At 41.9% G+C, this 14,208-nt stretch overlaps 1 protein-coding gene and 1 long non-coding RNA gene across 2 annotated transcripts in view; one reads left to right on the top strand and one right to left on the bottom strand.

Moving 5' to 3' along the window:
- CERS3 (ceramide synthase 3) overlaps positions 1-14,208 on the bottom strand; it is a 121,865-nt gene that overhangs the window by 15,004 nt on the left and 92,653 nt on the right. The gene's annotated exons all lie outside the window — the stretch shown is intronic.
- The window catches only part of LOC117070129, a 35,072-nt gene that overhangs the window by 15,623 nt on the left and 5,241 nt on the right, over positions 1-14,208 (top strand). Inside the window, exon 3 of the long non-coding RNA XR_004431776.1 lies at positions 5,716-5,811. This is a non-coding gene — a long non-coding RNA (uncharacterized LOC117070129). The remainder of the gene's footprint in view (positions 1-5,715; positions 5,812-14,208) is intronic.

Here is a 14,208-nt window from a genome sequence, read left to right as displayed (position 1 = left end):
TCAAAACAGCATGGTACTGGTACCAAAACAGACATATAGACCAATGGAACAGAACAGAGACCTCAGAAATAATACCACACATCTACAACCATCTGATCTTTGACAAACAAAACAAAAACAAGCAGTGGGGAAAGGATTCACTATTTAATAAATGATACTGGGAAAACTGGCCAGCCATATGCAGAAAACTGAAACTGGACCCCTTCTTTATACCTTATACAAAAATTAACTCAAGATGGATTAAAGCCTTAAATGTAAAATCCAAAATGACAAAAAAAAAAAAAAAAAAAAAAAAAACCCTGGAAGAAAACCTGGCCAATACCATTCAGGACATAGGCATGGGCAAAGGCTTCATGACGAAAATGCCAAAAGCAATTGCAACAAAAGCCAAAATTGACAAATGGGATCTAATTAAACTAAAGAGCTTCTGCGGAGCAAAAGAAACTATCGTGAGAGTTAACAGGCAACATACAGAATGGGAGAAAATTTTTGCAATCTACCCATCTGACAAAGGGCTAATATCCAGAATCTACAATGAACTTAAATGAATTTACAAGAAAAAAACAAAAAGTGGGTGAAGGATATGAACAGACACTTCTCAAAAGAAGACATTTATGCATCCAACAAACATATGAGAAAAAGCTCAACATCACTGATCATTAGAGAACTGCAAATCAAAACCACAATGAGATACCATCTCACACCAGTCAGAATGGTGATTATTAAAAAGTCAAGAAGCAATAGATGCTGGTGAGGCTGTGGAGAAACAGGAATGCTTTTATACTGTTGGTGGGAATGCAAATTAGTTCAACCATTGTGGGAAACAGTGCGGCAATTCCTCAAGGATCTAGAACCAGAAATACCATTTGACCCACCAATCCCATTACTGGGTATATGCCCAAAGGAATATAAATCATTCTACTATAAAGACACATGCACATGTATGTTTATTGTGGCACTCTTCACAATAGCAAAGACTTGGAACCAACCCAAATGCCCATCAATGATAGACTAGATAAAGAAAATGTGGTACATATACACCATGGAATACTATGCAGTTATAAAAAGGAATGAGACCATGTCCTTTGCAGGGACATGGATGAAGCTGGAAGCCATCATCCTCAGCAAACTAACACAGGAACAGAAAACCAAACACTGCATAAGTGAGAGTTGAACAATGAGAACACATGGACATAGGGAGGTGAAAAACACACACCAGGGCCTGTCAGGGAGCAGAGGGTAAGGGGAGAGAGCATTAGGACAAATACCTAAAGTATGTGGGGCTTAAAACTTAGATAATGTGTTGATAGGTGTAGCAAACCACCATGGCACACATATACCTATGTAACAAACTTACACGTTCTGCATTTGTATCCTGCAACTTAAAGTAAAACAAACAAACAAACAAAACAAAACCACTGGAAAAAAATCAGAGATGACAAAAACAAATGGAAAAACATTCCAAACTCATGGATAGGAAAAATCAATATTGTTAAAATGGCCATACTACCCAAAGCAACTTACAGATTCAATACCATTCTTATCAAACTACCAATGTAATTTTTCATGGAATTAGAAAAATGTATTATAAAATTAATACAGAACCAAAAAAGAGCCCAAATAGCCAAAGCAATCCTAAGCAAAATGAACAAAGCCAGAGGCTTCACACTTCCAGAGCTCAAACTATACTATGAGGCTACAGAACCAAAATAGAATGGTACTGGTACAAAAACAGACACATAGACCAATGGAATAGATTAAAGAACCAGAAATAAAGCTGCAGACTCACAACCATCTGATCTTTGACAAAGTTGACAAAAGCAAGCGCTGAGGAAAAGACTCCCTAGTCAATAAATAGTGCTGGGATAGCTGGCAATCTACAGAATGGGAGAAAATATTTGCAAATTGTGTGTATTTGTCCGTTTTTACACTGCTATAACGACACTACCTGAGACTGGGTAATTTGTAAAGGAAAGAGGTTTAATTGACTCACAGTTCCATATGGCTGGGGAGGCCTCAGGAAACTTACAATCATGGCATAAGGGGAAGCAAGGACCTTCTTCACATGGCAGCAGGAGAAGAGTGAGCAATGAAGGGGGAAGAGCCCCTTATAAAACCATCAGATCTCATGAGAACTCACTATCATGAGAACAGCATAGGGGAAACTGCTCCCATGGTCCAATCACTTCCCACCTGGTCCCTCCCTCAACACATGGGGATTATGGGCATTACAATTTGAGATGAGATTTGAGTGAGGACACAGAGCCAAGATGAATCTAAAAAGGGTCTAATATCCAAAATCTATACAGATTCTACAAATCAACAAGCAAAAACAAACAACCACATTAAAAAACAGCAAAAGACATGAACAGATATTTCTCAAAAGAAAACATACATGCAGTCAACAAGCATACGAAAAAATATTCAACATCACTAATAATTAGAGAAATGCAAATCAAAACTGCAAAGATATATCATCTCACACCAGTCAGAATGGCTATTAATAAAAAGAAAATAACAGATATTGGCAATGTTATGGAGAAAAAGTAATGCTTATAAACTGCTGGTGGGAATGTGAATTAGTTTGGCCACCGTGGAAACCATTTTGGAGATTTCTCAAAGAACTTAAAACAGAACTTCCATTCAACCCAGCAATCCTATAACTGGGTATATACCCAAAGAAATATAAATTGTTCTACCAAAAAGACATATGTACTCATATGTTCATCATAGCACTATTCACAATAGCAAAAACATGGAATCAACCTAGGTGCCCATCAGTAGTGGACTGGATAAGGGAAATGTGGTACATATACACCATGAAATGCTATACAGCTATAAAAAAGAACAAAATCATGTCCTTTGGAACAACATGGATGCAGCTGGAGGCCATTATCCTAAGTAAATTAATGCAGGAGCAGAAAACCAAGCACTGCATGTTCTCACAAGTGGGAGCTAAACATTGAGTTCACATGGACACAAAAAGGGGTACAACAGACACTAGGGCCTACTTGAGGGTGGAGGGTAGGGGGAAGGTGAGGGTCAAAAAACTACCTATCAGGTACTATGCTCACTACCTGAGTGACAAAATCATTTGTACACCAAACCCCAGCAACATGCAATTTACCCAAGTAACAAACCTGTACATGTACACCCTGAACCTAAAACAAAAGTTGAAAAAGAGCTCCTCTTCCCCCTACTCTAGCCATGTAAGATGTGCCTGCTTCCTCTTCGCCTTCCATCATGACTGAAAGTTTCCTGAGGTCTCCCCCACCACGTTACCTGTACAGCCTGCAGAACCATGAGTCAATTAAATTTTTTTTCTACATAAATTACACAGTCTCAGATATTTCTCTCTGTTTTTTTTTCTTTTGGGATGGAGTTTTGCTCTTGTTGCCCAGGCTGGAGTGCAATGGCATGATCTTAGCTCACCACAACCTCTGCCTCCTGGGTTCAAGTGATTGTTCTGCCTCAGCCTCCAGAGTTGCTGGGATTACAGGTATGTGCCACCATGCCCACCTAATTTTGTATTTTAAGTGGAGATGGGGTTTCTCCAACGTTGGTCAGGCTGGTCTCAAACGCCTGACCTCAGGTGATCTGTTGGCCTTGGCCTCCCAAAGTGCTGGGATTACAGGTATGAGCCACCATGCCTGGCCAGATATTTCTTTATAGCAGTGCTAGAACTGACTAACACAGAAACTTGGTACTAGCAGTGGGGCATTACTATAAAGATACCTGAAAATGTGAAAGCAGCTTTGAAAGTGGGTAATGGGAAGAGGTTGGAACAGTTTAAAGGGCTCAGAAAATGACAGAAAAGTGAGGGAAAGTTTAGAATTTCCTAGAGACTTGTTGAATGGTTGTGACCAAAATGCTGATAGTGATAGGGACAGTGATGTTCAAGCCGAGGAGGTCTCAGATGGAGATGAGGAACTTACTGGGAACTGGAGTAAAGGTCACTCTTTCCTTGTTTTAGCAAAGAGACTGGCTGGCATTATGCCCCTGCTCTGGGGATCTGTGGAATTTTGAACTTGAGTGAGATGATTTAGGGTATCTGGTAGAAGAAATTTTTAAGCAGCAAGTGTTCACGATGTGACCTGGCTGCTTCTAACAGCATATGCTCATCTGCATGAACAAAGAGATGTTCTGAAACTGGAGTTTATATTTAGAAGGGGAGCAGAGCATAAAAGTTTAGAAAATTTGCAGCCTGACCATGTAGTAGAAAAGAAAATCCATTTTCTTGGGAGGAATTCAAGTTGGCTGCAGACATTTGCATAAAGAGGAGCTGAATGTTAATAGCCAAGACAATGGAGAAAAATGCCTCGAAGGCATATTCCCAGCTGCTTTAGCTCCAGCCAAGGCCAAAAGGACCCCAGATATGTCTCAGGCCAGTGTTCCAGAGGGTGCAGGCCAAAAGCCTTGGCAGCTTCCACATAGTGTTAAGCCTGTGGGTGCACAGAGGGCAAGAGCTGAGGCTTGGGAACCTCCACCTAGATTTCAGAGGATGTATGGAAATGCCTAGACAGCCAGGCAGAAATCTGCTGCAGGGGTGGAGCACTCATGAAGAACTTCCACTAAGGCAGTAAAGAGGGGAAACATAGGGCTGGAGCCCCCACACAGAGTTCCTACTGGGGCACTGCTGAGTGGAGCTGTGAGAAAAGGCCCACCATCCCCCAGACCCCAAAATGGTAGATTTATTGACAGCTTGCACTATGCACGTGGAAAAGCCATACACACTCAATACCAGCTCTTGAGAGCAGCTGCTGGTGCTATATCCTGCAGAGCCACAGGGCCGGAGCTGCCCAAGGCCTTAGGAGCCCACCCCTTGCATCAGTGTTGCCTGAATGTAAGACATGGAGTCAAAGCAGATTATTTTGGAGCTATAAGATTTAACGACTCCCCTGCTGGGTTTCAGACTTCCATGGGGCCTGTAGCCCCTTTTCTTTTGACTTATTTCTCCCTTTTGGAAAGGGAGTATTTACCCAGTACCTATATTCTCATTGTATCTTGGAACTAACTCATTGCTGTTTTATTTTACAGGCTCATAGGCAGAAGAGACTAGCTTGTTTCTGATGAGACTTTGGACTTTGGACTTTTGAGTTAATGCTAAAATGAGTTAAGACTTTGAGGGACTTTTGAGATGGGATAATTGTATTTTGCAATGTGAGAAGGACATGAGATTTGGGAGAGGCCAGGGGAGAATGATATGGTTTGGATTTGTGTCCCCACCCAAATCTCATATTGACCTGTAATTCCCAATGTTGGAGGAGGGGCCTGGTGGAAGGTGACTGGATCAAGGGGGTAGATTTACCCCTTGCTGTTCTTGTGATAGTGAGTTCTCATGAGATCTGGTTGTTTAAAAGTGTGTAGCACCGGCCGGGCGCGGTGGCTCACGCCTGTAATCCTAGCACTTTGGGAGGCCGAGACGGGCGGATCACGAGGTCAGGAGATCGAGACCATCCTGGCTAACACGGTGAAACCCCGTCTCTACTGAAAATACAAAAACTAGCCGGGCGAGGTGGCGGGCGCCTGTAGTCCCAGCTACTTGGGAGGCTGAGGCGGGAGAATGGCGCAAACCCAGGAGGCGGAGCTTGCAGTGAGCTGAGATCCGGCCACTGCACTCCAGTCCGGGCGACAGAGCGAGACTCCGCCTCAAAAAAAAAAAAAAAAAAGTGTGTAGCACCTCCCGCTTCTCTCTCTCTCTTCCTTCTACTCCAGCCACGTAAGAAGTGCCTGCTTTCCCTTTGCCTTCTGCCATGATTGAGAGTTTCCTGAGGCCTGCCTAGCCATGTTACCTATAGAGCCTGCAGAACTGTGAGTCAATTAAATCTATTTTCTTTATTTAAAAAAAAAAGTTGAAAAAGAAAAAAAACTCATTGGCTATACACACACCAAAAATTTCATATTCAGTTAATAAACTAAATGTTGCACAACAAAAACAATTAAAGTGAGTTCCTTTGTGATAGCAAAAAATAAAAAATAAAATAAATTTGACCTCATAATTCCATGTATGGAGAAATTCACACACATGTTCACAAGGAGACATATATCAATATGAATAGTCTTATAATGAGTGAAAAAAGCTGCACATATATATATATAAACTCATATCACTTACATAAAGTTTAAAAATACAGAAAATAATACTCTAATGCCTGTGACTATATCCAGACATAATAAAAATACAGAGGAATGAGAGGAAGGATACCAGCTTCAAGACAGTGGCCATCTCTGCAGGGAAAGAGAGGGAGAGAGAATAAAATGAGTAGCAATGTACTGGAATATACCATCTGTCTTTTCTGGGTTCTCATAGGTGATTTCATTTAGTACATAGTAGGCACTCTGCATATATTTGTTGAGAGAGTGAATGAGTTAATCTAATACCATAGCATTAATTTAATACTGTCTAACTGTAGATGACTTCCAAGTTTATATCCCCAGTATGGGCCTCTTTCAGGCTTCAAATTCAAATACTCAATAGCTAGAAAATCCCTCAGCTGTCTAACAGTCTTTAAACTCTAGTCTCCTCCTCTTACACCACCTTTTTCTCTGGCATAAACTTTCCATAGTTAAGCAAATGGTACTACCACCCACTCAGTTGCTGAAAACAAAATCCTAAACATTATCCCCAATCCCTGCCTTTTATGAGGTACTTCATTTCCAGCCTGTTACACTCAATGGGGTCCTTTGATATGGGTCCCTGTACTCTTCAGCTCTCCAAATGCTGTCTTCAGCAATGTCCAAGCTGTATCAGATCTCTGTGGCCAGGCTCCAGATTCCAGATTCTGAGCTGACAAGAATCTGGAGCCTGGCAGAGCTCACACCTGTGACCTCAGGATAAGGGAGCACAGTAGTCAGCAGAGGGGTGTGTGACACATCGGCTGGCCCTCTGTGACACAGCTGCATATGTTTTGGTCCTGAGAGACCTCTCCTGACATACAGTCCTCTGCAGCAGGCCTTGTGACGACCACTTCAGATAGTTCCTGCTGGACAGCGTTGCATCTCTCAGAGGAGCAAAACTGCTATAGTTGGCAAGAATTCTGAATAAGGATAATTTTAAAAGTATCTCATCTGTGCTTCTCTATGGATACACAAAATATGACTTGTTCTTAGGCAATGCCCATCTATCAGTCTATTTTCAAGTGAATAACATTATCATCTATTGGCCCATAGATGAGTGGCCATTATGTGAGGCTATTCTATACCAGAAATTCCCAACAGATGTGACAGGAAAGCGTTAAAAGTTATGCTGAGACATTAATCCTCTCAGGCCTTGGGGGTAGCAAGGCAGAGCCTGAAGCTACCAGAACTCCAGGTGCCTGGATTCCTCGTACTGTCTTCTCCTGCTTTGAGGTCCACCTCAGTTTACCCTTGCATGCTGCACAAACATCAATCTCTCGAATGCCAAGAAGTGATGAAGAATGGGAAGTACTGCCCCAGACTCTGACTATGAAACCAAATGAAATTTTTCAATAGGTAGAAACTGTGATTCATTTTCTTCTAACAAGTCTTCCTCATAAATATGATTGCTTGAGCTAGAGACAAAAAGTTGTGTAGCTCAAACTCAGATTCTGTGCTTTCTGCCAAGAGACAGGTGAAGGTGGCCACCCCCAGGATGGGAACAGTTTTACTGAGTTATACTCAGCAAGTGAAGAGATCATGTGGTGAGAAAAAGAAGCAATGAGAGAGCCATGTCACTAAGTGAATTAGAATAAATGAAGAACCACTGTTTGGCATAGTCAAGACAGCCTCCCCTGGTGTGTCCTTCCCAGCCTACATGGTACATAACAGTGAAGGAACTGAAGGTTATAGTGCAGACAGTGCTATCAAAGTAAATGTTTTCTCAAACTGGGATTACAACTGACACATTAGCTACAATCTCATTCTCTCCATCCATCAAAACTTTCCAATGCAGTTGCCTTATCTCAAAAGGAAATGGCTGGCAACTGTTTTCTTTCAAAACCATTGTCATTTGAATAATTATAAATGCCAATATTGCCATGTAAAGAAATACTAACCAGCTAATTTTGGAGAGCTTGGTTTCTCAAGGAATCATGTGTTTGGCTGTTCCTGCATAAATCAAACTTTCCTCTGGATGAGAAGACACTGGCAGTGGGAAAGCAATGAATAATTTTGGGAAAAACATCTTGCCACAAAGGGCAATCACCCAAAAGACAGACAGTTCATTCATTCACCCCGAGGTTCACAACCTTGGCACTGTGGATATTTTGGGCCAGGTGATTCAGGGACCTTACTTCCCATTGTGGGACATCTAGCAGTAAGCACCTCCAGTTATCCGTATCATACTAGTGGCACCTCCCACTTGTGACAAACAAAAATGTCTCCACAGATTGTCAAATATCCTTGAAGGCCAAAACTGCTCCAGTTGAGAACCACTGGTTCAAAAAATTCTTCTTGATATCCTGTGCCCTGTGCAAGACATTGGAGATATAATGGTCTGTTCTCAAATAACTTACAATCTATTGAAAGAACTGAATGCTACAGAATCAAACACACAATAAAAAATACATCGTTACAGATTTAATGAGTGTTAGGAAGTAGAGAATACTATGATATTTAAATAGGGGAATTTCACTTAGATGAGGCTGATACCAGGGAGACCTTAAGGAAATGAACTCAAGTTGTAACCTGTAGTTTAACAGGAGTAGCCTGAGAAGAGTGGAATAAACATTTCAAGAAGAAACAACGTGTGCAGAGGCCCTGCGATACGAGAACCTTGCATGCTCGGGGATTAGCAAGGACAGCACAGCTAATGAATGCTGAGAAAGGCAGGGCCTGACCCCAGGTGAGGCCTGGAGTAAGCACAGATCAGATAATGAATTTCACAGGTCATAGTCAGAAATTCAAATTCATTTCTAAACCCAACTAGAAGCCACTTTGTAGCATTGTTTTGGGTGTTCGGAGTATATCAGTGAGCAAACAGTCAAGGTGTTTGTCCTCAGTGAACTTCTGCTCTGGGGGAGCTGGTTGCTATAGCAGTGCTCTCTGCCACTGTGTGGAAATGACTCGAAGGAGCCCAGCTGGCATACTTGGGAGGCCGAGGTCACAGTCCAGGAGGGAAATTCTGGAGGCTTGGGTCATTGGAGTAGCTCTGAGATGTGGAAGGGGTATTACATAAGAAAGAACAGTATCTGTAGACCCACAGGTTTGAAAGGTGCCTTTAAGCATCTTCTAATCCAGTTTCTATTTGATGCTGATAGGCTCTTCACAATAACTGTAGCAGGAGATGCACACTCCTGCCTCTGCCTCTGCAGTAATTCACTACCTGCTTCCTTTCATATTTGGGGCTGATCTCTGCCTCTTTGGAGCTCCCATGCATTCCTCCAAGTTCTACCCCTTTGTACTAGGCAAAAGAAGTCTATGTCCTCCCTTTAAACATTGGTTACTTTTCCAAACATTTAAAGATAATGAACTCCTCTAACAGCTAATATTCTGCCATCCTTCAGTTGATCCTCATATGACACGGCATGGAAAAGCTTCGCCATCCTGTGTTTCTTAAATAAACATATTCCTATCCACAGCCATCACCCCGTATTGTACAATATGTGTAACACAACCAGCATCACTCAATTAATACACAACTTCCCACCACTTTCATCTCCACCCCCAAAAAAGGTGAGCACAATACATTTAAAGTTAAATCTGGATGTCTACACTTTTGGCTTTATTTTTGGTGTAATTTTTTTTGAGAGAGAGATATATATATGCTTATACATAATTAACCTGGCCTTCATCTGTATTCCTCCAAAATGATTGCAAGAATGACCAAAAAAAGGCCAGGCGCAGTGGCTCATGCCTGTAATCCCAGCCCTTTGGGATGCTGAGGCAGGCAGATCACGAGGTCAGGAGATCGAGACCATCTTGGCTAACACGGTGAAATCCCGTCTCTACTAAAAATACAAAAAAATTAGCTGGGCATGGTGGTGGGCACCTGTAGTCCCACCTACTTGGGAGGCTGAGGCAGGAGAATGGTGTGAACTCAGGAGGCGGAACTTGCAGTGAGCCAAGATTGTGCCACTGCACTCCAGCCTGGGTGACAGAGCGAGACTCTGTCTCAAAAAATAAAATAAAATAAAATAAAAGAATGACCAAACAAAAACAAAAACAAAAAACTTGACAGTGAGAAAAAAAATACATTCTAATGCTAATAGGATAAAATGCTCATTTGAACTAAATGAATAATCTTTGTCCACAGTATTTCCATACACCTCTGGGAATGACATCTGTACTACAGCTTCCATAAAAATCATAGTGCTGTGTTTTTGAAGTGCTGTAACTAAATGCTGTGCTTGGGAATCTGTGGCTTTGCAGAAATGTCAAAAGCCCAGAAGATTGTGAATTACTCATAATGTCCCACTGCTTTTTGAATGACTCCATGTCTAAATCTGCAGTTGGCAAAGAAACAAAGAACTATATAATAAGCATTTTATGCTGTTTTGAAAGCAAATTTTTAGCTTTCACTGTATGAAAAAAATACATTCAGTCAGAGTTCAATTTTCTGAAGTACTAGCAAAGTACATTCCTTTTGTTATATTGGTTCTAATTATCCAAGTTGACAAGGTCACAGAAAAAACAATTGAGTTTTTTCCCCTTTTTTCCCGCCTCAAGGCAGTTGCATTAAATTTAAATTGAGTTCTGTGAACTCTGGCTACACATGGCCATTTCCCTTTCAGTTGTCCGGAATATGAATTTTTTAGACCAATGCTTCCCAAACTGTAACGTGCATGCAAATCACCTAGGGTTCTTGGTAAACTACAGATCCTCATGCTAGAGGTCACTGGTGGAGCCTGAGCTATTGTATTTCTAGCAGTCCCTGGACTGTACCTGGGCTGATGGTCAGACCACACTTCGGAGAGCATGGTTGTTAGACCACAAGCCCTCTCTGGATTGCTACTCTCTGTGAAAAGAAAAAGTTGCAGCAGAGGGTTGCCTAAGGGTCTTTCAACTTCTAAAATTCCATGCTTTAAAATAACTTTGACTTCCTTAGTCTCTATATTTCACAAGTAACTTTTCAGTCCAGAAAGGCAACATAAAATTACAAGTATGTCTCAATTTACATAATAAATGGCTCTTTAAAAATAATTTGCCAATCATTTTATAAAATAAATCCTGTTTTTAAATTCTACAGAAAAAAATGTGCTATTTAAAGAATTCCGTTTTTCTGCAAAAGAAAGAATCCCAATGTGCTTATTTTCAAGTCTGAATTTTTATCAGGTTTTTTTTTTCTTTTAGCGCAGAACATCAGTGTAACACAAAAGTCCACTAATTTGGTAATAATTTCAAGATGGGAATGTTTGTTGAGGTCCTGCCAATTGACTTTACAAATGTAGGGAAGAGTATAGTGATCCCTGCTTTTTAAAAAATAGACCCAGTAAATGGAGCGGCACCATGGACATTTTTCCAGTGGTGGAGAAGACACGTGCAGCTGGTTTTCTCTGCTTAATCTGGTAGATCTCAGCCTAGGATGCAAATTAGAATCATTTAGGGGAAGAAGAGGACTGTCAGAAATTCCAGTGTCTGGATCTCACCTCCACAGATTTAACTGGTCTGTATTGGGGCCTGGCTGTATTTTTCTGTTAATGCCCAAGCCACTCTAGTTAGCTGTAGTCAATATAGCTAGCATGTAACAAGTTAGCAATATAGCAGTAACAAGTTGATCTGAAGCAAAAAATCTGGAATCCTGGGAGACCTTCTTTAAGGTGTGAGTAGTATATCTTCTTGTGTATTAGTCTTAAGTATAATTACAATCCTCCTCTGATTCAAAAAAAATGATTAGGACTTTTTCATGAGCTGGCTTGTATAACATACTCCTGAATTCCTTTAATAGGTCCTCTTTTGTGTTTTTTTAGAGACAGGGTCTTGTTCCGTTTCCAGGCTAGATTGTGCAGTGGCACAATCATAGTTCACTGAAGAGTCGACTTCCTGAGCTCAAGCAAACCTCCTGCCTCAGCCTCCCAAATAGCTAGGACTACAAATATGTACCACCACTACCGGCTTTAATAGGACTTTTAAACAACAGGTCATCAGAAGCATTTAAGTACCTGTCACCAAATGTCAGGCTTTCCCATTCTTAAACAAAAGGCTGGAATGATAACCTGATGAAGCAAAATGAAGTTTAACAAAAAGGAATGTAACTTCCAACAAAAACAAAAAATCACTCTCAGCACCAGGCAATTCCCTAGTGGAGGAAATGTTGCTTAATTAACAATAGCTCATGTGAAAAAGACATGGAGGCTTAATCAATTTCAAGCTCAGTATGAATTAATAGCATAATGTGACTAACAGCAATGGAATACAAAACTAAGCTACATCAATAGAAATAGAATTTTCAGAAAAACAGAGAAAACAAACCTGCTTGATTTTGTCTGAGTCAGACCATATCTAGAAAACTGTGCTGACTTCTAGGTATAACATTTAAATAATCTGGATAAAATAGAACAAGAGAGTGATCAGGTAGGTGAAAAGACTCCATAGCATATTTTAGGCGTATGTTCAAAAGAATTGTATGTATTTAGCCTGCAGAAACAGAGTCATGGAAGAGGTGGTAGGGCGCGATGATTGGTATCTGAGGGGCTACCATCTGGTTCTGTGCTGCTCTGCAGAGCTCTCCATAACTGAGATATTGTCAAGGTCACTTGCAAGGTATGTGGTATGAAATTTGTTATTAAAAATAGTTAAGTCTGTGCACGGGGGCTCATGCCTGTAATCCCAGCACTTTGGGAGACTGAGGTGTGCAGATCACAAGGTCAGGAGATCAAAACCATCCTGGCTAACACAGTGAAACCCCATCTCTACTAAAAATACAAAGAATCTGCCAGGCTTGGTGGTGGGCGCCTCTAGTCCCAGCTGTTCAGGAGGCTGAGGCAGGAGAATTATTTGAACCCAGGAGGCTGAGGTTGCAGTGAGCTGAGATCATACCACTGCACTCTGGCCTGGGCAATAGAGCGAGACTCTGTCTCAAAAAAAAAAAAAAAAATGCAAGTACCTAAGTTTGCAATGACTTGAGGACTTCTGGGGCTGAAGAACAATGGTGGTAGCCTGATTACAAATCCCCCCCGCCACCCCGCCATTCTCCCCAAAGCTATAGAATCAACATGAACATATAGCTTCAGGTTTCCTAGGAAACAGAACACTGTTCAGATTATCTATAATGAGAAGAAAAAAATATATACAAATTCCCCTCTCTAGATGGCAGCCCATATCCAGTAAAAGGATTATGTCCAAATACAGAGGCCCAGCCTCTTTGGCTCAACTGGGTCATCTCTGAAGGGCCACCCAGCTCTAGAGCTCTCTGTAGGGTTGGTGGAGGCCTTGGTTGCACCCACATCAGAGTTCAACTTCTCCCTTTGCTCAGCCCAGCTCCCCTCACTCCCCCACAGGTGTGGAAGCCCAGGGTATCCCCAGATCCTCCTGTGTGTGCATGCCCACGCACACATGCGGATCCACATGTACACGCACACACAAACACTCTCAACTGACATGGCAATAGAAACAGCAATAGAAAGCTTCAAAGTGGGCAAAGCTTGCCTCAGGCTTTTGCCACAGCCTTGCTGACTTGTATCTTCCCTCATTACTCTCTTTCTCTGGACAGCCATGATCCTGGGACCCTCTTGAGGCCTGGGCTTTCTCCACATTCTTCATACTGTCTTGTATGCAGGTAGATTTAGGGGCTACCATCCAAACATTGAACAGGTAGCTGCCCACATAGGGCCTGTTCTGGCCTTAGCCCCTGCAGTTAGGCCTCCACGGAGAGCTTTGAGGAGTAGATCTGGGATTCCAACCTAGCTAGATGATTCGGCAGAGCCAGTTCCATTCCTTTGAAAGACAAGACCATGTTTCCAGGCTCAGACTGAAGACGTCCCAGAAGTATGCCAGTTGCTTGGAGGAATCGTGAGACTGAGGCCCGCTGGAAAGGACAGGCATTCCATGATGTCTTAGCTCAGGCATCCAGGGCAGTGGCCATGGATCCATGCGAAGAGTGCGTACCCAGGACTGCACTGCTCCGGACTTCCCGTGCCTGTCACATGTGGCAAGTAGACACCGTTTGAAGAACACAGCCCCTTTGAGCGTCCAGAGTTCCAAAGACGGCATGCGTGCTGTTCCCAAATCAGAGCACAGATCAAGCCATCTGCATCATAAATCACTCAGGTGCTAAAGCCCACATGATAAATCAAAGTGAGAATGTTTGAA

The sequence above is a fragment of the Trachypithecus francoisi genome, unplaced genomic scaffold (assembly GCF_009764315.1).
Source record: "Trachypithecus francoisi isolate TF-2019V2 unplaced genomic scaffold, Tfra_2.0 Lachesis_group3, whole genome shotgun sequence".
Classification (NCBI taxonomy): domain Eukaryota; kingdom Metazoa; phylum Chordata; class Mammalia; order Primates; family Cercopithecidae; genus Trachypithecus; species Trachypithecus francoisi.
The sequence above is the reverse complement of the archived record's forward strand: the minus strand, read 5'-3'. Positions and strand labels throughout refer to the sequence as shown.